The sequence below is a fragment of the Macaca thibetana genome, chromosome 8, assembly GCF_024542745.1.
Source record: "Macaca thibetana thibetana isolate TM-01 chromosome 8, ASM2454274v1, whole genome shotgun sequence".
Taxonomy (NCBI): Eukaryota; Metazoa; Chordata; class Mammalia; order Primates; family Cercopithecidae; genus Macaca; species Macaca thibetana.
The window spans coordinates 133550813-133571672 of record NC_065585.1 but is presented as its reverse complement, the minus strand read 5'-3'; the positions used below and the strand labels follow the sequence as shown (position 1 = coordinate 133571672).

The 20860-nt window shown below is 45.3% G+C and overlaps 2 long non-coding RNA genes across 3 annotated transcripts; both read right to left on the bottom strand.

Moving 5' to 3' along the window:
• Window positions 1-4746: 4746 nt before the first annotated feature.
• Window positions 4747-5929, bottom strand: LOC126961125 (uncharacterized). Its single transcript, XR_007728193.1, has 3 exons — window positions 5738-5929; window positions 5462-5584; window positions 4747-4834 (listed from the first exon to the last, which is right to left on the bottom strand). It is a non-coding gene; the product is annotated as an uncharacterized LOC126961125 (long non-coding RNA).
• Window positions 5930-15493: 9564 nt separating this feature from the next.
• Window positions 15494-20771, bottom strand: LOC126961129 (uncharacterized). Of its 2 annotated transcripts, none has more exons than XR_007728197.1 (2): window positions 20645-20771; window positions 15494-15782 (listed from the first exon to the last, which is right to left on the bottom strand). It is a non-coding gene; the product is annotated as an uncharacterized LOC126961129 (long non-coding RNA). The 2 variants fall into 2 exon arrangements; XR_007728198.1 differs by lacking the exon at window positions 20645-20771 and adding an exon at window positions 19419-19550.
• Window positions 20772-20860: the final 89 nt, after the last annotated feature.

Sequence of the window (20860 nt, the reverse complement as noted above, 5' to 3'; positions counted from 1 at the left end):
ATGGACAAGGGCTGTCATCTCTCCTTCTGGAGATCTATTCCTTTGAGCAGTACTGTGGTTTTTCCCTTGTCATGAACATCTTTTTTTTTAACCTAGTTATATAAAGGAGGATAAAAGACAGGAAATTAAGCAGAAATATAAGAAGTATTTATATTTTATACAAATAGTGCATATAATATATTATAGAGAGATAGGCAGGCTTTAAATGTGAATTAAGCAAAAAGGCAATGAAAGATATTGAAGGACTCAGAGAGAGAGATCTTGGGTTTTCCTCCCAGGAGTGGCACCATTTCAATAGGAGAGCTGCAGAAAAATGGGCTGTGCCTCAGCTTCACTCTAGGTAAGATTAGGAAGGGCAGTGTTAGGTGAGAGAGGCATCTAAATTTTCTTGGGCCTTCAGTGCATTTAAAGCAAAACTGGATCTTTAACTACTTAAGAGATTGGATCACTGTATGTTTAGAGACAGTGCTCGCAGCATCCCCTCTCCCCCCTTGGACATCTGGACTTGCTCAGAAGAAATGCATGTCTTAAAAGGCACAAACTATTCTGGTTCAAGATTACCCTGATTTTCTTCTTGCTGGGATCTCAAGTCATCTCTTCAGCCAGGTACTTCTGCATAGCTTTTGAAAGGAGGTAGATTTGGAAAGCAATATCTCTGGGAAATAGAGGTGAATCTCTGGCACACAGTTCATTCATTCTCCCTAAAGAGGTCAGAATCATGGACTTCTTTTTTTCCCCTGGGCACACAGGAGTTTGCCATTCTATGTTTTTCCAACTCAAACTCTGATAGACACATCTCCCCGACTCCCAGTGCTAGGAACCAGCATACACAGAAGTTATTAGAAGCACTCTTTAGGTGCTTCTAATCTATTTAGGATTTTTCCAGTGTCTGTGTTTTTGCAGACATTTGTCTTTTGGCAGAATAGTGCACCTCTCCACAGTGAGCCATTCCCCCTCCACAAATCTAGAGACACAGCCAGTCCTCTGAAGTCTTGGGCTTATTGGCTCTGCAGTGAAATGTTAATCCTGATGGCCAGCCAAGTGGAAACCAGGACTGTGATGCCTCTGCCTCTCTGACTCTTCACAGTCAAGAGCTCAGAGCGCTTTACAAACCTGTTTCTCATGGCTCCTGCAAGCCTCCATGATGTGCCTGGCCATGGGCACTGATTGTGTCACTGTCCGCTGCTGGTGGGCATCTTTCAAGATCTTTTGAAATTTTTATTAGGTTCTAATGCACTTTCTACTTTCCCTGCGTTGAGATTGACTACAAAAGGGCAGGATCCCACAAAGATGTGGCAGACATTACTGCTCTCCTGTTTGGCTCTTTCAAAGGCAGAATCTAGATGGAGCATTGTGGACATGCTGACATTGGTCAGGAGTCCCAAGGAACATGCTAGAAAGTGTACTCACCATTCTCCCGGAACAAGGTTGGCCCTCTTTGGATGAAAGGCTGGTGGAGCCCTTCATGATCCTAGAATTCAGCCCCTGCCTCATGTCTTTTCCAGACTGATATCGGTTCTCCAGGGCCATAGACTACAAATGTCAAATGTCAAATGTCAGAAAGGACTTAGAGCATGTGGGGTTCCATCTCCTCCCTGTACAGATGAGGAAACTGAAGCCCAGAGAGAGATGAAGTGATTTGCCCAAAGAAACCCAGCTCAAAAGGAGCAGAGACCCCCTCAGACCCTGCTTCCCGATGCTCCTTTGTCCCCCTCCTGACTATAACCAGCAGCTCAGAATCCTTTCAATTTGTGAAATTCAGATATCATTCCCAAACTCTCATGTTTGATAGAAGTCCCTAAGTTTCTTTTCTCAATGATTATGGTCAATATGAACACACATGTTCACATTCCCCTCTCCCAGCCCCGTGTTAGCTAAGGGAAGAGGATTCAGATTTAGGATGTGAAATGAGCTAATGTCTCATTAATCTATATTTTTGAGGGTTGAGGAAGAACAATGAAAATAAGGAACAGCAGAATCTAAACCTATAAACTGCCCTCACTAAATCTCCTCTGAGAACAGCTTTTTCCTAAAAAATCTCAGTGGTCCATCCATCCACCCAGCGACCCCACCTGTTGTTCAGCCATCTCAACTTTCCTGGACGTCTTCCATTCCAGAGGCATCTGATTTCTCAGATGCCTTTTAGCAGAGCTCGTTTCAGGAAACCCTCAACTTTTAAATCCAAGCAGGTATTCCTAATATTTGTGATAAATTCCTTTTATTATACCTCTCTGCTTTTATCTCAACTGAGCCACCAGAAGCCAAAGCGTGTTTTCCTCATGCAAAATGGTAGACCAGGAACTTCTTGGGGTGTCATTCTTCTAAAAAATGGCTGTTGGCCTCCTGGCCTCACTTTCCCCCTTTTACAAGCCTGGAGGCACCTGGCTTAGCTGGTCTGTTTTCCTTTGGGAGGACTCTATGAGCTTTGTCCCCCAGAGTTTACAAAGACATAGTCTAGAATGTGTTATTTAAATTTTTGTGGTTTTATTTGAATTTAAAAATAAAGTCTGTAATTTGCTGCTGAGGCCCTTGATTCTTTGTTATCCCTGAGAAGGGCCCAGTGAGTCCCCACTCCTTTCCCCAGCCTCCAGTTCCTAAGAGTCTCTTTCTAATTAAATAATTTTTTTATTCCAATTAGATTATGGTGCTGTTTCTCAAAGAGACCAAGTCCCTGAGTTGAAGATCCTTAAAGGGCTTTATTCCTTTAAAAAGGTGCCATTCCAGCCCTTTCCGCCCCCACCTCCCCCACTCCCTTATAAGTGACATCCCCTTTCCCCACCAGGCCCAGACTCAGGCTCCAGAGAAGACTGACCATGACCCTGTGTCATGCCAGGGGCCCAGGCAGGACCTTTAGTGACCTTTCCTGGTGGTGGGTGCCCCGTGAAGAGGTGAACAGCTATAATAAGTGCTTTGTCTCACCAGAAGTTAGGGTGGGTGCGGGTTCTCCCTTTGAAACATTGGGGCTGAAGAGCACTGCCTGGTGTCTTTATGGGAGAAGACAGCATCCAGAATTGACCAACGCTGGGGGCAGTTATCTGTGCAGCTAGCCAGCTCTGCAAGAAGGGGACTGCAGCTGTGACCCCTAAGTTAGGGCCATAGGTCCCAAAGCTAATTTGTTTGATATTAATAAAAATTGTAATTATTATCTATTTTAAAATAGAGTGATAGAAAACGTGTTAGAGTTGGAAACGGTATTTCACAATTGCACTGTCCTAACAACTCTTTCTCACGTGGTTCCGGAGTTCCTTCCCACCGTGTAGCCATTCTGGTAGTGCACGCATGTGCACCTGCTCTACATCCTTGCAGTCCATATCAAGCCTTCCTTTATGTATGTTACTATTTGTTTTCTAAACTTAGTCCATGTAATTCCTGTGTTCCCCAATGTTCTTAAATATACTTAACACAGGCACGGCCCGTGGCTGCTGCCTGCAGACTAGCTTGTGGCTCAAAGCAACATGTAGACCTGAGGCTGCTGTCTTTACTGAGCTCTGTTCACACCCTAGAAGGGTGTCTGCAGCTCAGCGAAGCAATAAGGGTGCTTGCCATTATTATTATGTTCCTAAGGCTAATAGGCAGGATGTTTAAAAATAGCTGCCTGCCTTTCAACATGTAAGAGCAGAGCTGGAGAACATACATTGATGTAAGAATGCATATCCAACCAAAATATCCAAATCCCTGCAGAAAGAGCACAGGGTTCCAATACTGATTCTGCAGTGACTCCTTGTGTGACCCTAGATCTTTAATCAGTGGCTCTGTCTGTAACATGAAGGATTCCGCTAGATTACCTCCAAGGGGTTCTGTTTTGGGTTGTGGATAACTTAGAAAACATATTCAAACACATATCAAAGTCGAAATGTACAATAAAGTTCCACAGACCTACCAACTGATTTTGACAATGATCATCAAATCTTATGTTGTTCATACCCTCACGGTTTGATTATCACATTCACTTTATTAATTTGTTATTGTAATTCTTAGATTCCTGGATAAAATGACACCCATTTTTCCTAGGACCAAAACAGGACGGGTTCCACCAGAGAAAGAAAGGCCAGGGAGGGAACTGGTCCCCAGATGGCTGGCCATTACAACTGCCGTTTCTCCCTGCACCCATTTCATCCCCACAAATGTCCCACTCACAGGTGTCTCTAAGTCATCATAGCACAGTGTGTCCATGCCTCTGCCTCCTCAGGCCCCAGGCATCTCATGGAGAGTCCTTTCTAGACTGCCATCCCATGCCAGAGGGTGGAGGGATTTCCACCTGGCTTACCACAGTGGTGTGTGGTTCCTTTGCTGACATTCTTCAGCAGCAACTGCTTGAGAGCCAGTTCTTCGATTCCAGGCAGTCAACTCACCCAGCATCTTGCCAGAAGTTGGCTCAGAATAACAGGCAGCTCTCCATGCTCATCCTTCCCATAGCAGTTCAAGGTAACTGTCCATCTCCTTCACTCTAGAGCAAGAAGAAAGGAGACGCTTCCTCTATCCATTCTGTTTTGTCTCCTGCACATCGCCCTGTGAGTGGAGTCAAGTTAAAGGAGCTTCTTTCACTTCCCCAGAGACTCATCCAGGACCTCGCATTCCCAAGGACATTGTAGCTATCATTCCATCTGTTCTAGGGCGAACGTTCCTGAACCCTGAAAGGCTGTCCTCTTCTCCAGCTGAGCATAGGTCTCGCTGGGGCATACAGGCACACAGGCCTGGCTTTCCAGGACACATGCCATTCAAGGCCATTGGGATGGGCTGAAAGGTTGATAGCAAAGGTCTTGATCTATCTTCTGCAGGAACCTTGGTGCTTCCATCTTCCACTCGCCAGTCGGGTGACCACAGAAAAGAGATTCTGGAGAGTAGAAAATTCGGTCAAGTTGCCCCAAGTCAGGGATAAGCCTTCTTTCCATGGAGCCTTCCAAAGGGCAAGCCGTCTGCTACTGTGTACTGTAAATTCAGAGCTTCAGGAGCTGAGGCCTCCTGTGCTTGGGGGAAAGGTAGCTGAGGAGAAAGGGACTCCTTCTCACCTTTTGTTTACCTTTGATCTGGCTGAACTTAGCTGCCCTTAACTTCTAGTTTGCTTAAGTCCTTATTGCCTTAATAACCACCTAATAAGCAGTCAGAACCAGGAGAGAAGCCCCTCCCATGGAATCCATTGCAAGCCTGTCCCCAGTCTCCCCACTGCTGCTATGCCTCAAAAGAGCCCCAGCCCCGTCTCCAAAGCCCAGGGTTCGCCTCTTGCTGAAAGAGCAACGTTCCCAGGCTGAGGACAAACCCAGGACTGCTCAGGCGGAGAGATCCCTGCACCCACGTTCACCACTGACAACCCAACTCCATCCTCAGTCTCCATGGCTTCAGATCTGGACTCCGCACCCTCCTCCACCTCCACCTCTCGTCCCAGAGACCCTCCCCCCATCATGCTCAGTGCTGTTCCTGAAGACCATCTAGACTTTTTTGTTCTCTGGAACATTCTACTCACCTTCAGCTACAGCACATTTCTTCAGCCTCTCCACCAAGCTCTTTAAAATGAAAGGCAGTTACTGTCTTCCCTTGGACAATAATGAATGTATCTACTGTACGTGCAGACCATGTCGAGAAGTGGCTGGGTTAAGAAAAAAGAGGGTTTTTGTAAAGCCTGTTTATTTTTTTAAGTCAGTTTTGAGCATTTCTATTTTACCACCCTTCACATGGTTTTGGGGAACCCAAATTGTATCAAGGTCTCATGCCAAAACAAGCCAAAAGTTGTTTTCTTTACCTTTTTCCTCCATGCACCATGATTTCAATGATTGTTTCAGTGTCATTTTAAATGTTTTCTTGTGACATGTACTGATGATAAAAGTCATCTTGACAAAAAAAAAAGATTTATACATGAATCAGAAAGTATTTATTTCAATTTTGTACCTTTCCATTTTAATACATTATAATGTATTGACTCAACGGAGATAATATAAACAGTTCATTTTAATAACACGCACGTGTGTGTGGCTTTCCTTTATGCATGGTGGGGGAGGGGCAAATCATTGTGGAGTAGAAAACTCTGGCAGCTGAGGGGCATCCATTGTGAGCAGAGGGTGGACCAAATGCTTCCTGCACCTGGAAGTTAGAAGCAGCTGGCACCAAGAGAAGAAGAGGTGTTAAAGGGAAATTGAGAAGGTAAGTGGGTGGTGACGTCTCCAGGCACCAGCTGCCTCTGACTGACACACATCTTCTGCCAGGTAGGAAAAGCCATGCATAGAGCAGAGCTACCCACTCCCAGAGCCTAAATGCAGGCTGGCAATTGGAGGTTCAGAGAGGGGCCTGGTAGGGGAAACCCCAAAGAAGCTAAGATGAGAAGAAGCTGGAGAGAAAACTCAGTGCTGAAAATGAGGGTCTGGGGAGAGGCAGAGAAGTCCTGGGTTGTATTTTCTCAATGTAACATTTTCCCCCTAATGCCTTTGCTGGAAATTCTGCAAATAAATCCTTGGGGCAAACTGCCTTCAGACCAAGCCCCATGGACATCCAGCAGAGGTTTCTTATTGCCCCATTAGGAGGATTTCTCACTGCTCAATTAAGGGAATCAGCATCGAATACAAGCATACTCATTCTAGACTCTCCCAGATGGTGGGTGACAGGTGGAGATGGGGTGAGGCTGTGACTGGTACAAGGAAGACCAGGGAGAGCCAGGAGGGAGGGAGGGCATGTCAAAAGTGATTGTATCCAGAGGCTTGATTTAAACATTTTTCACAACATATGTGGCAAACAGCGTGGTGAGCATATCTCACATTATTCTCCACTCTTCTCTGCGTGCTTGGACCTGTTCCACTTTCAAAATGTGTCATTTTGGAAGGAAAGGGAGGAACAACTACTTGAAAGGAATCCATGTCAGTTTGAGCCCTTTCTCCTCCGCAGAAGGTTGCCCCAAAGTACCTCCTCTGAAGAGAGAGAAAAGAGAGAGGAGGAGAGACAGCTTTCATTAAATGGGGCGCCCAGAACTCTGGGGAGAGACGGCACGTTCTCAACAATCGGCCCTTTGATCCTTCTCCCTCAACGTCCCTGTTCTCTCCATTCCCCTTCCTCCTTCCCAGTATTTTCAATTCAGAATCTTCTATACGTGCCTCCTGGGTATGTCTCCTTCAGGGCAGGCACCCAGAGCTCAGGCTTGTCTTTGTCAGAAAATAGAACGCCGTGGAGGATAGAAACACTGAGGGGCAAGTAGAGGGGCCTCTTTCGCTTCCTCCATCACCCGCACCCCAGTCTCTTCAGTCTCTCCTGAGAACACGCGTGACTCCTGGGCGGGGGACTGTGACTAGATTATTTCAAGTCCTAATCCAAGATGTTAGAAAGGAATCAGTCACCAATTATACCAAATAAATGCCTCTTTGGGCCTAAGAAGGGGCCAATTTGGGGACACGTCTACCAGGAAAGAAACAGAAAGCCCCCTCCTATCCACTCATTTCCAAATCTCTTTTCCAAACCTCTTATTAAACTGATGAGGAATCTTCAGCTTGCAGAAGGTTCAGCTGTTTAGAGAGAATTTGGGTTCTGCAGAGAAGATATGGGAAGCGCCTCCTGGTTAGTTTAAACTATTAATAGAATCCTTCCTAAATTGAATTCTCATCAAAGGCAATTAGAGAGGACTCTTTTGAATTCTGGCTCTTGGGGAATTTAGGTCTGGGATTTAAGATTCTGCCTCTTGCCAGCAAATAATTGTGCTTGTTAATCTGGAGCCTGTCTTAGCCGTCTGGGCTGCTGTAACAAAATACCATAGACTGGGGGGCTTATAAACAACAGCAATGTGTTTCTGACAATTCTGGAGGTGGGGCGTCCAAGATCAAAGTGAGGCCTGCGGGATTCAGCATCAGGTGAGGGCTTTTCAGTAATAGACGGTGCCCTCCAGCTGTGAAGAGGCTCCCTTGGGCCTTTTTCTAAGGGCACTAATCCCATTGTAAGGAATCCACCCTCATGGATAATCACCTCCCAAAGGCCCCACCTCCTAATGCCATCACCTTAGGGGCTGGGATTTCAATGCTTGAATTCTGAGGGTACACAAACCTTCAGCTTATAGCCGACCCTCTTTTCTCTGTGGCAAATGGAGACATTTGGGCTCCCTGGTAGTTGGGGTTGCCGGGGGACTATTGTGAGCAAACCCTGTCACATAGTGAACTGCTGTCCAGTTTGCACTTGCTGGCACATGCGCGCACACACACACAGACCCACAGGGCTCCCCACTCCAAGGTGGCCCACCCATCAGCCCCCAGACCCTTGGCCCCAGCCATATAATCATGCACTATGGAGGTCCGTTTGGACACACTTCTAAAGTCAAGACAAATGGAAGTTAAGCCACCCCATCCTCTGTGCCCTCTCTTTTTCCTCATCCTGCTTCCTGCTTCCTGCTGGCTCCCTCTCCTGCTTACTCTCTCCCAGGCCTGGCCTGATCTCCACTGCACCCAGGTGTCAGCCCATTGATCTGAATGATGGTCCCTTCTCAGAACCTCAATGCCACAGGCAGGGAGTGACTGCCCCTGGGCGCCAGGGGTGGCTCACCTCATCATTCCCACCCTAAACTCAGGGAGGGGGGCAAAGAATTCCATGTGGCCTGGGGCCTGCCTGACACCTCCTTGGCTGCTAGAACTCTAAGATTAAGGCTCCTGTTGCTTCGTTGTCTAGTGGCTGTCTTCATCTTTAAAAGATGTCTCCGTCTGGTGCAGCGAGCTGGCATTTTTTTTTCTCAGAGTAGTGCTGGGGGCACATGCACTCCCATAAGTTCACATTCTTCTCCTAGCTCCCCAGACCCTCACTTTACATCCATCAAGGCTTTTACCTACATTGCTTCAGGGAAAGACCCGCCTTCCCTGCCCTCCCACACACAAGCACCATGATTGCAAAACTGTGAGGCAAGAATGGTTGTAGGAGAGAGGCAGGGAGGGCAAGGGAAGCCCCGGAGCCTTGGGCCACCATCACCTGGCTGCAGGAGACACCTTGGCCTTCAGAGCTGCTGCTCAGATCGCCTCCACAGCCTTCCACCAGTGCTGGAGAGGGAGCACTGATCTAGCCCAATGTTGGGTTTCCAGAGGAGCCTGCAGCATGCGGGGGTCACAGAAAGTGGAAGCTGGTCTCACAAATGAAGAACGGAAGAGGCTTCCGGGGCTCCTTCGACATGACGTCATACTTAGGAAAAATATATAGCACCAAGCAATATTTAAGGATTTTTATATATTGGAAAAAACCCAACTCTGCCTGAATTATACTCCCATCTCCTTATGCAGACTCTCCCCATCCACCTCCTTCTGAACGGGGACTGTGGTCTCCGCATCTGGGGAGGAGCTTTCAAAACTGACCTATGAATATGGAAAATCGGAGGGATCCTGCCCTCTGCCTGGAAATAACACAGAGACAGAAGCCGAAAGGAGGAAAAAGAACACTCGGAAAATGTTCTCTTTTCTATTCGTTTTCTGGGAGTAGCTCGTCCTGTATAGGCCCCAACCAAGGGCCTAGACTCACAAAATAATGTTGGATAAGGTTAAGAAAAAATATATGTTCCTTTGGGAAATCAGGTCCAATTACATCCTAGACTCCCAGGAGGTTTTATTCTCTCCCTTATTCTCCTACTTGGTGAGGGATGGTTCTGGATTTGCTGTTAATGTTTAGGTCTAATTATGACTCCTCCCAGCAGAAAAAAATCCTCATTGTCGGCTGGGTTTAGGCTGGAGAGTGAATCTCCATGTGGGGCGAGCATTGCCTCTTCAAGGGTCACCTTCCCTGGAACCTCCGAGACCACCAATGTGGTCTTCCCTTCCGCGCGTTGTCCGTCCCCTCCCCGTGATCCCCTTCCCTTCCCCACACTCCTCTTCCTTTCACGGCGCTCCCCTTCCTCTCCCTGCGCGGACCCTTCCCTTCCCTGCCCTCTCCTTCCCTTCCGTCTTGCTCCCCTTCCCTTCCCTGTGATCTCCTTCCCTTCCCTGCACTCCCTTTCCCTTCCCCGCGCTTCCTTTCCCTTCCCCGAGCTCCCCTTCCCTTCCCGGCGCTCCCCATCCCTTCCCCGCGTTCCCCTTCTCTTTTCCTCGTTCCCTCACCCTTCCCCGCCCTCCCCTTCCCTTCTCCCGTGCACCCCTTCCCTTCCTCGCGCTGCTCTCTTTTAACCTTACAAGCACAGTTGAGGTGAGCTGGATCTTCCCAAGGACCCTCACTGAGCATCAGGCAAGAGTCACAGGTGACAAGTAACCACTAAACAAGGAAATAGAAACAGCCGAGCTGCCAGGGGCCTTCCCCCCGCCCGCCTTCTCCCGTGTGTTCTGAGCTATTTCCGCCCTGGGCCCAGTGGGTTGGCACAGCCTCCAGACACCGTCCCCAAATTCTCCATTTCTCAGCCCCTTCCCTCAATAGCTTGCCGGCTTTTCCAACTAGGCCAAGAGGGATGAATCCCACCAGGCTGTTTCCCTGCCCCTTTCAGTTGCCTCTGAGAACCCTGATTCTTCTCCCCGTGGTGACTGATGCCAAAAATAGCCTCACCTTTTAGAGGAGACCACAACTCCACAGGGACAGCCATATACTTGTGGTACCAAAATAATCAGTTATTCAAACAGTTCCAGCTCTGGGATCAGAATGCCTGGGTTTATTACTATTATTATTGACTCTTACTATCTGTAAACTTGTTAATATCTCCATGCCTCAGTGTTCTCATCTTTAAAATGGGGACAATAGTACCCCCCATTCACAGGGACTTGGTGAAGAATAAATAAAATGATATATATAAAACATGTCAAACAAAGATGGTCAAATAAAACTCCATAAGGTTAAACAACTGATGACTTAGCAATACCCAGCCCCGCCCCGGGGCCAGCCCACCTGGGTTTCCTAATCTGCCTGGTGCCCCTCCCTGCCCACTGACTCCCACCTCAGCCTTTATTCTTAAAACATCGGGTGGGGGGGAGGGGAGTGCTCAGAATTAGGCCAAAGGCAGCTCTTGTCCAAACGGAAAGCTCCCACGTGGCTTCTTGTTTCAAAGCTCAGCATTCATCTGGACTTTGTTATATGGACAGGGGTCCTAGGCCCAGGGAGAAGGAAAGCTTAGGATGGAAACTATCTGGGATGTGGCCGCAGTGCTTTGGGGGCTGATTCGGTTAAACACAGACTCATCATCACAACTGCCTGCTCCTTCCTTATCACTCACAATCCACTTCCAAGTACATTGTCCCCCCCCCCACCTCCCCTCACTGCTTCCACTCCATATTCTCTTTCTCTCCATGTTACAGATACAGAAACGAAGCCTCACAGAGGCCAGGTGACCTCCTTCCCTGGGGAGTGGCAGAGTTGCGCCTGGCCTGCTGTGGGCCCCAGACTCATGGGCTTCCCACCACAGCCCCTGGCCAGCCTGCTGCCTCCCACTCCCAAACTCAACACGCCCCCTCCTGGGAAGCAAAACAGGCACTCATTGATTGCAGTCAGCCCTACATGGATGGAGAACTATATGGAGCCCTGTGGGATCTAGTTTACGGTGGATGGATGTGCCAGTCCTAGGAACAGCAAAGCAGGAGGAAGAGCTCCTGAGACAGAGACAGAGAGGGCACTGAAGTGAGTGCTAAGGGCAAGGCAGGCAGTGCAGCGAGCACAAAAGCTCAAAGGAAGGTCCCTGCCCGGAAGATCTACGGGGAGACATCAGAAAGGCAGGGTGGCTGAAATCATGGAAAAGCATGAGCCCTCGAAGGGAATGAGACTATAAGGAGAAGAGAAGACCAAAAAAGTTCAGGTGATAGCTAAGGCTACACGTCTGGAGGAGAAATAATAGCAAAGGGAGGGAAAAGAAAATGCGGGGAATTACTGGGCACGGTGTCTCATGCCTGTAATCCCAGAACTCTGGGAGGCTGAGGCGGTCAGATCACCTGAAGTCAGGAGTTCGAGACCAGCCTGGCCAACATGGTGAAACCCCGTGTCTACTAAAAATACAAAAATTAGCCAGGAGTAGTGGTGGGTGCCTGTAAACCCAGCTACTCTGGAGGCTGAGACAGGAGAATCATTTCAACCCAAGAGGTGGAGGTTACAGTGAGCCAAGATCGCACCACGGCACTCCAGACTGGGTAACAGAGCGAGACTGTCTCAAAACAAAACAAAACAAAACAAAAATCACAAGAAAAAAGAAAAGAAAAAATGCATGGAATGGCTGGGCACAGTGGCTCATCCCTGTAATCCCAGCAGTTTAGGAGGCAGAGGCAGGAGGATTGCTTGAACCCAGGAATTCAAGATCAGCCGGGGCAATATAGTGAGACCATCTTTACAAAAAACAATTTTTTAAAAATTAGCCAGGCATGGTGGTGCTCACCTGTAGTCCCTGCTAGTCAGGAGGTTGAGGTGAGAGGATCACTTGAGCCCAGGAGTTCAAGGCTGCAGTAAGCTATGATCACACCACTGCAGTCCAGCCTGAGCAACCAAGTGAGATGCTCTCTTAAAACATTTCTTAAATAAAAGAAAGTGTAGGACAAGCAGAATATGGCAACGAAAGCATTCAGGAAGGTCAGGCAGTGACAGAGAATGAGTGCCATGACGCTGGGAGAGATCTTTGGGATTGGAAGGGACCAGTGCACTTTGGAAGGTGCCTATATCATGACATCTTCACTCTGTGAAGACTGGGGAAAAGTGAGGACTTTCCTACTCTCGGTTGCAAAAAACAGTGTTTTGTAAATCTCATCCTCCATTGGAAGTCAAATTTTGGAGTCAGGAGGCATCCCAGTCATCACTGGCTTTGGGTGTACCATGAAGAGTTGGACTTCAAAGAATAATTTGTTCTGTGAAAAAGGAAGTGGCTCCAAGCAAGAGCTGACATCAGTGAATGAAGCTCTTCCCTTCACTGTACATCGCTATGACCTGGACATGTGGTGTTTACCCTCATGTATGGTTTCTGATAAACCAAACTGGAGTCCATGACCAGGCTCAGCGCCTAAGTGAGGCTGCTTCTCTGCCTTGAGTCTAACTGCTTCCCCAGCTGGCTGATCTATACACCTGCCACACTCGTACTCACAGAGAGGGAGAGAGGTGGAAAGCAAGATGGGCAAGCCTTCCCAGAGAGACAACTCTGGCTCAGCCCATTCCTTTTGCCATCAGAGAGAAAGTCACATCTAGGTGTGTGGCTTGTGACTTTTGCCACCCACAGTGACTCTGACCACTAGAAAATGTGGTCCAGTTGGTGTCTTGGAATCTGACCCCGTCAATTCAGTACATCGTTAATTGTCTAATGGAGGAGTAAGCCGGAGGGTAGCCCACAGAATATGTCTTCTTAACTCCACCCCAACTTCTCCCGAGCTACTGACAAATATAAAATGTGGATTAATGGAAGAGCAGAGCTGCTGCAGACACACTTTGTGCACCAGAAGCCAGGGCGTCTACAGAGGACCCAACTGTGGCCAACTGAGTGACACTTTCAACAGCTCCACATTCACATAGGCATCCTATAGGGGTCAAGTGGTTTCCAAAATGTTGACAGATTTCTGTCATGGGTGCTTGTAATGGGTTTCCAGCATGCCTTGGAGTGAGTAGATGAGATGGAGTTAAATTTCCAGGCAAGACACTTATGTCCATTTCATGTGCAGACCACACTTTCCACAGTTGCATGCCCCTTTTCTCAACTTAATGAATAGGAGAATTTAAACTATTCTGATATAATAAAGAAGTAACATGGGATTTTTACTATTTAAAAGTTGCAACAATATAGAAATGCATACTGTAGAAAATAAACGTCTTCTGTAATGTCTTCCCCTCCTCTGCTGAAAACATCAGTATTAACAATTTGGAATAGGGTTTCCCCCAGTTTTTCCATGCATATACTAAACCATATATGTATGCATATATAGACTATTATATATACTTTTTTCTATTTAAAAGTGGGATTTTAAAAAATGGGGTGCTACAGTTTTGCAAATGGTTTTGACTTAATATCTCTTGCAACAAAGTTTTTTAAAGTGACTGTGTGTAAATTAACACTGTATAAATAAAAGTGTTCTAAGACTTATAGAGATTTCCTTAAAGTAGTGCCTGATGCAAGTATTTGTACTCTGTGGTCATGGCCTCCTCTTTATCATCCGCCTCAATCAGCAATAACCCCCAGCTAATGATGTAACAGGTCATGATTCTGAAGGGTTCTATGTCCAAAGAAACTACCCCCCAACCACCCAGGAGTCTCTCATCTATTACCTACATGGGCATCAGTTGTGGACAGATCAAGACAGTGGCCTTGGTGTATAGTTAAAAACAAAGCAAAATTGTGTGCACTCAAAACAGGCACATCATGTACTGAGTTCCTTCTCCGTGCCAGCTGCTGTCCTGAGTGGTATATATCACTTCATTGAATAGCAATGCATGTATTGTCTTAGTCAATTCAGGATGCTATAACAAAATACCACAGAGTGGGTAACACAGTCTTATAAACAACCGAAATTTATTTCTCACAGTTCTAGAGGCTGGGAAGTCCAAGATCAAAGTGCTGGCAGCATTGGTGTCTGGTGATGGGACCACTTCACCAGAACTGGTGTCTGGTGAGGGTGGAAGGGACAAGACTCCCTAGGATCTCTTTTATAAGGCATTAATCCCATTCACATGGGCTCCACCCTTGTGAACTAATCACCTCTCAAGGTCCCACCTGCAAATACTCTCACATTAGGGGTTAAGATTTCAACATGTAAATTTTAAGGAGGAAACCAATGTTCCATCTATAGCATCTATAGTACCTTTGAGGTAGGTACCATTGCTATTCTTACATAAATGGGGAAAAGCATAGGAAATTTAGTAATCTGCCCAAGGTCAACAGCTGGTAAGTGGCAGAGGAAGACATATAAAGAATATGAAGAATAAGAGATGGAGCAGATTAGGCACCAAGAGCTGCTTGTAATTCTCAGGGCACCTGGCAGTGGCCCCTTGCAGTATCATGAGGCATTCCATGTGCTCACAGCAACCCCATGGATTAGCAGATGAGGAATCAGAGAGGGGACATAATTGCAAGTGTCAGAGCCAGATGTGAACCCTTAACTTTGGAGCTCATTCTGTTAATTACTGCACCAAGGCAAATCACTATGGGAAGGGCAGACTATACTCACAGAGCTCTACAGGCTGTGGAGTGCTTACCTGAAGGGCAGCAGAAGCTAGAAAGCAAGCTTTAGAAGGGGTCAGGGAGAGCCAACAGTGAGGCTCGGGAAGCCTCCTTAGATGACTCCAGAATGTCCACCTCTAACCACCAGGGTACAGCTCCTGCCTGATATGATGCTTTCTCACTTAGGATAGGGGTCCTTAGCCAGCAGTCCAAGTCTGGAGATCCTCTCAAATGGGTGACTAAATCAGTCACCATCCCTCTCTCCTTTCATCATCTTGACTCCCACCTCGACCCTATACCTTCCTTGTGCAGCTATCTGTGTCCCTGCCTATCCTCACTGCCCTCTCCTCTGCCATCAGCTGTCCTTGAAAACATTTTAGAATATAAGAAACTAAAGTGTCACTATCTCACTCAAAGGTTAGGGAAGGCTAGTTTAGGGCAATAAAGAAAGCAGTTATAAGACAGTGGGGAAATCAGATTTTTCTTTTGACGTAATAATGCTAATTTGGATTCCTCGGTGTGCTTTTTGATGGTTGGGATTTACAGGTGTTCGCAGTCCTTTTGTGATGGCTACAGCTTGATATCATACAACATTGACAGGAAGTATGACAGAGAAGGAATCTCAGGCCGGAATTGCTGCCAGGAAGCCAGAAGGCATCCCTGGACTGCGATCAATATAGAGCCTTCTTTTCTTCACACTGCTCTTGGCTAGAGTCTGTCTTCTTTGAACTTCTATAATATATAGAAACTGCAAGAGAAGACAAGAAAAATGATTACAGGAGCCCTAGGGGATGAGAACCCTGAGTTGGCATTAACTGGGCATAAGACTTTATCAAAAACACTATCACTGACAAATTCTTCTGACCCAGAGACACAAGCAACAGAAAGTTGAGTTTAAAGCAGACTGCAGGGGCAAACAACCTCACAAAATCTGAGACTTTGCCCCCAGGAGATGGGTAAATAAACTTGTTATCAATCATCCATTTCTAGTGTGTTGGACTAAGTGGGCAGGCCTTTTACGACATGACAATAGGACTGTCAGAGAAAGTGAGAAGTCTCAGGGGCTGCAGGAAAAACCCTCCATGGAGTGATGAGCCTTCTGTTCTTTGGGCAATAGCAACTGGATTGATACATTTGGGGAGTGTATGCATAAGCATAGGAGAGGTCTTCCAAAAGTTTGTGGAAAAGTCATATTAGGCATGGATTTCAAATTTTTTGCACCAAAATATACTTGTAATTACTTGTTATAACATGTTTGAACATGATCTAGCACTAAGACATCAGTTTGAAAGAGCCCCTTTCACAGCAACCTGAATTCTGCTAAAATTGAAGCAAGAACAAACACCAAATTTGTGGTGAAGCTTGGGTGGAATGGTGAAATCACTGATACTTTATAAAAAGTTTAAGGGGACAATGTCCCAAAGAAATAAGCAGTTTACAAGTGGATAACTTACTTTAAGAAGGAACAAGACGATGTTAAAAATTACACCTGCAATGGTAGACCATCCACATTAATTTGCAAGGAAAAAAGTAAGCTCGTTCATGCACTAATTGAAGAGGGCTAATTATTTACAGGAGAAACAATAGCTAACCCATAGACATCGCAATTGGTTCAGTGTATACAACTCTGACCGAAAAATTAGAGTTGAGCAATCTTTCCATTCAATGGGTGCCAGAACTATTATACCCAGAGCAGCTGCAGACAAGAGCAGAGCTTTCAGTGGAAATTAGAAATAAGTAGAATCAAGATCCTGAAGCACTTCTTTGAGGAATTGAAACAGGAGATAAACCACAGCTTTACCAGTACAATCCTGAAGACAAAGCACAATCAAAGCAATGGCTACCAAGACATGGAAATGGTCCAGTCAAAGAAAAAGTGAACTGGTCAAGAGCCAAGGTCATGGCGACAGTTTTTTGGGATGCTCACACACAAAAAGATGCCACAGGCTGCATCAGTTCTCTTTAGGCAAATTAGAGAAATAACCCAAAATGTTGGCAGGGGAAGGGTGCAGGAGAGACCTACAGCAAATACCAGTGGCAAAATTAGCTTTGAATACATGAAAAAAAATGCTCTCCTCTTCCTTTACCCTGCCACCCCCAACATCTACAATATACACCAATCTACTAAAATTCAAGATGTTCTGTCAAATGTTAAGTTTTGTTTTTTTTTTTCAGCAGCAGTAGTTCAGAGCACATGATATTTTATTTTTCTGCATTATGTCATTTCAGGTTTATTTGTCATCACTGAAAAAAAAAAAAAACATTGATTCTGTAACTGCCTGATGGGTTTCTCTTGCAGGCTACCCAGGTAGACCTGGTTTATCAAGACAGGGGAATTGCAATAGAAGGTTTAATACATACAGAGCCAGCTAAATGGGAGACTGGAGTTTTATTATTACTCAAATAAGCTGTCCCAAAAATTCAGATACTGAAATTTTTATAAAATAGTTTGGCAGGCAGGGGGCTGGGGAATGGGGAGTGCTGATAGGTTGGGTTGGGGATGAAATCATAGGTAGTCGAAGCTCTCCTCTTGCATGAGCCAGTTCTTGGGTGGGGAGCCACAAGACCAGATGAGCCAGTTTACTGGCCTGGGTGGCTCTGGTGGATCCATCAGAATGCAGAATGTTTTGGTCTATTACAAAATACCAACCTTAGGTTTTATAATAGTAATGTTATCTATAGGAGCAAATAGGGACGTTACTAGTCTTGTGGCCTCTGGCTGCATTACACTTGAGCCATGGTGGGGCTGTTTCAGGGAGGGGCTGTTAGCATCCATGTTTTAAAATTAAACTATAAACTAAATTCCTCCCAAAGTTAGTTCAGCCTACCCCCAGGAACGAACAAGGGCAGCCTGGAGATTAAAGGCAAGATGGAGTTGGTTAGGTCAGGTCTCTTTCATTGTCATAATCTTCTCACTGTTACAATTTTTGCAAAGGTGGTTTCAATTCAAAGGCAAAATTTGGTTTGTTGACTTAAAACCTTTACAGTTCTAATTTGCCAGTTACAGATAGAATGATTCCACTTTTTGAATACTTGACTTTTGTAAGTACTCACAGCTAGTATACAAATTGTAGATCATTTGAAATAGTCAAAGAGTATTAGGAATTTCTGCTTCCGGCCATGATGGAGTAAAGAAACTGGATTTACCCTTTCATCTTCACTACAAAGCTGGGAAAAATAGACAAAACAATGGTTTTGAGACATTGAGCAAAAGGCAGTGAAGAACTGCAATTCTAACAATTTGGTAATAAAGGAGGTGAGCCCTTTGATAGCCCTCATTTCTGGCCTGAAGAGTTTACAGGCTGCAGCACTGGGAGAAGGAACTCAGACAGAACCTGGAGGTCTCACTGAGCTAGGGGACAAACATCAAGAAATCTAGGATTCTTGGGGCCGAGTGTCAGAGAGAAGAGAACTATACTAAGGGAAACTCCAGATATTTGCAGAAGGGTCTCCTCAAGTCTTCAAATGAAGATTTAGCAGCACTTGCACTGGAGGAAACTAGTGGGAAAGAACCACCAGAGACAAGCAGGCAGAACAATCCCCAGAGCTTGCACACAGCCAAAAGCAATTTGTGTATCCCCAGTGGAAATAATTTCTAAACACATGGAGCATCAAGCAGAATCTTCGATAGGGTGCTGCTTTAATAGTGGGACCAGATTATAACTAAACTTAAAGACTATTGTGGGCCCATTTAGCAAAGCTTACACAAAAGGCTTGCAAAGGCCACATTTTCCCCAAGGGGAATGTATCCCAGAACAAAATATTTAAAGGAATACAAAAGCCTTCAGCCCCCAATAAAGTAACACTCACAATGTCACATGTAAAATAAAAAGGTTACCAGTGTGAAAGATACAGGAAAATGTGACTCACTTCCGGAAGAAAAATGTACCAAAAAAAAAAAAAAGCATTAGGAAGATCAAACAATAACCCATAACCTTACCAACTAGAAATGGTTTTCAGTTAAGAATTAGAGTATTACCTTTTAGACTTTAATATGTATTTTTAAATTACTGATATTAAATGAACTATGAATGATCAAACCATTGGTACAACTTGGTGTCCTAGAGATTTTTTTCCTCTTTATGTATCTTAAGCACTTTCTTATGTGTATTTCGCTTTTCTGCTTGTAAGAACCAACACTCACTTGGCTTACCTTATGTAATGGGAAGTATATTAGAAGTATGAAAAGGAAATATGATTCTCAGCTAAATGAACCAAGGGAGGAAGAAAGCCAAATAATTGGACCTCACAGGGAATGAAGGACCAAGAGTGCAGCCAGGCTCTGAAGGCAAGTGCGCTGGGGCCCCAGAGCCTCTCCTGCGCCTCAGCAGAAGCTGTTAGTGAGTAAGTGTTCCCTCTGATGCCCTGCCTTTGGGAGACCTACCCCTCATTATCTCAGTCTTCTTCTCTTCGTACATCTTCTGGCTTTTTCTGTTGTACAGAATGGCTTCTGTCCTGGATCACTCAAATCTGTCCTACATGCTGATTAGTGTTGTCTATTCTAGAATTTCATATAAATGGAATCATATACCATGTACTTCTTTCACTGAGCATCATGTTTTTGAAATTAATTCAGGGGCCCACAAAAGTTTTCTTAAAGGATCAGACAGTAAATATATTAGGTTTTGGGGGGTGGCCAAACCTAGTCTCTCCCAAGTACTTAGTTCTGCTGGTGTAGCCAGAAGATTTAAAATACAAACAAGATTCTGTAATTTTTTTAAAATCCCAAACTTAATAATATTCTTTTTCAGTAGGTGATCTCCATTAATATTTCATAGCCATACAGAATGCTGGGGTTGAAACAAAATTTGGAAACCATCCTGCATTCACCAAAAGGCAGAGTCCCTCCTACTATATTCCTCTGTGGCCTCTGAGCATTTCCAGGAGACACCTCATTGTAACACAAGATCCAATGATAACTCAACCATTTACCACCTGAACCATGGCAACAGGCCATAAATGTCTGCCTCAATCTTCCTGACCATCTTAGAGACAAAATCACCTTTCTGAAATAATATACCAACACAGGAGGTGCTTGAAATACACTGATTTCCCGACCAATTCAGTGTCCTTCATTCTATGTATCTACCTTCCACTCTCTCTGGCATAATCAAATAGATCTGCTAATTATCCTGAGATTTTTGTGATCCTGCCTACCTGAGTCCAACGCCCTACTTTTTATCTTGTTCCCTATGTCACAATGTCACAGCTTCCCTGCCTTGGCTGGGAAGATTCCATTCACTTGCCTCCCCTCACCCCCCGAGTATTCACTGATAGCTATAAGCATCCGTTTGTGTTTCTTCTAACTTTTATGAAACTAGAGTTTACCTTTTTCGTACAGATTCCTAAAGGGAGAATTTCATTGTAAACAAGAATCTAGTCCTTCAATTGCTTTTCTTGGCGTCTGAGTTGTCTCTTTTTACCTTCCTTTTATGTAGGAAAGGCTTCTGTGTGCACTGTCACCTGAAGTTTACCGGAGAGTCACTCATCCAAAAACATGTGTTTACCATACTTAAAAGTGTTATCGCTAGGATCTTATTAGAACTCCCCTGGAGACAGGGACACTTTAATTAAATGTTGCAAACATCTATGGAGCCTTACCGTACTCACATTATTTTGCGAGGTGCTGGTACGAATACAGAAATGGATATGATAAAGGCAACGTTCCAGTGTGTGCACTGTGGTGGAGAAAATAAATAAAATCTTTGCCTTGTTGAAGGCATCCCATTAATTAAAGAGATAACATTTTCCCCAGAACTAGTTACCTGTTTAAGTTTGTGTCCCACACAAAAACCGATAAATAGATAGCAGATCTATCTTCTGGTA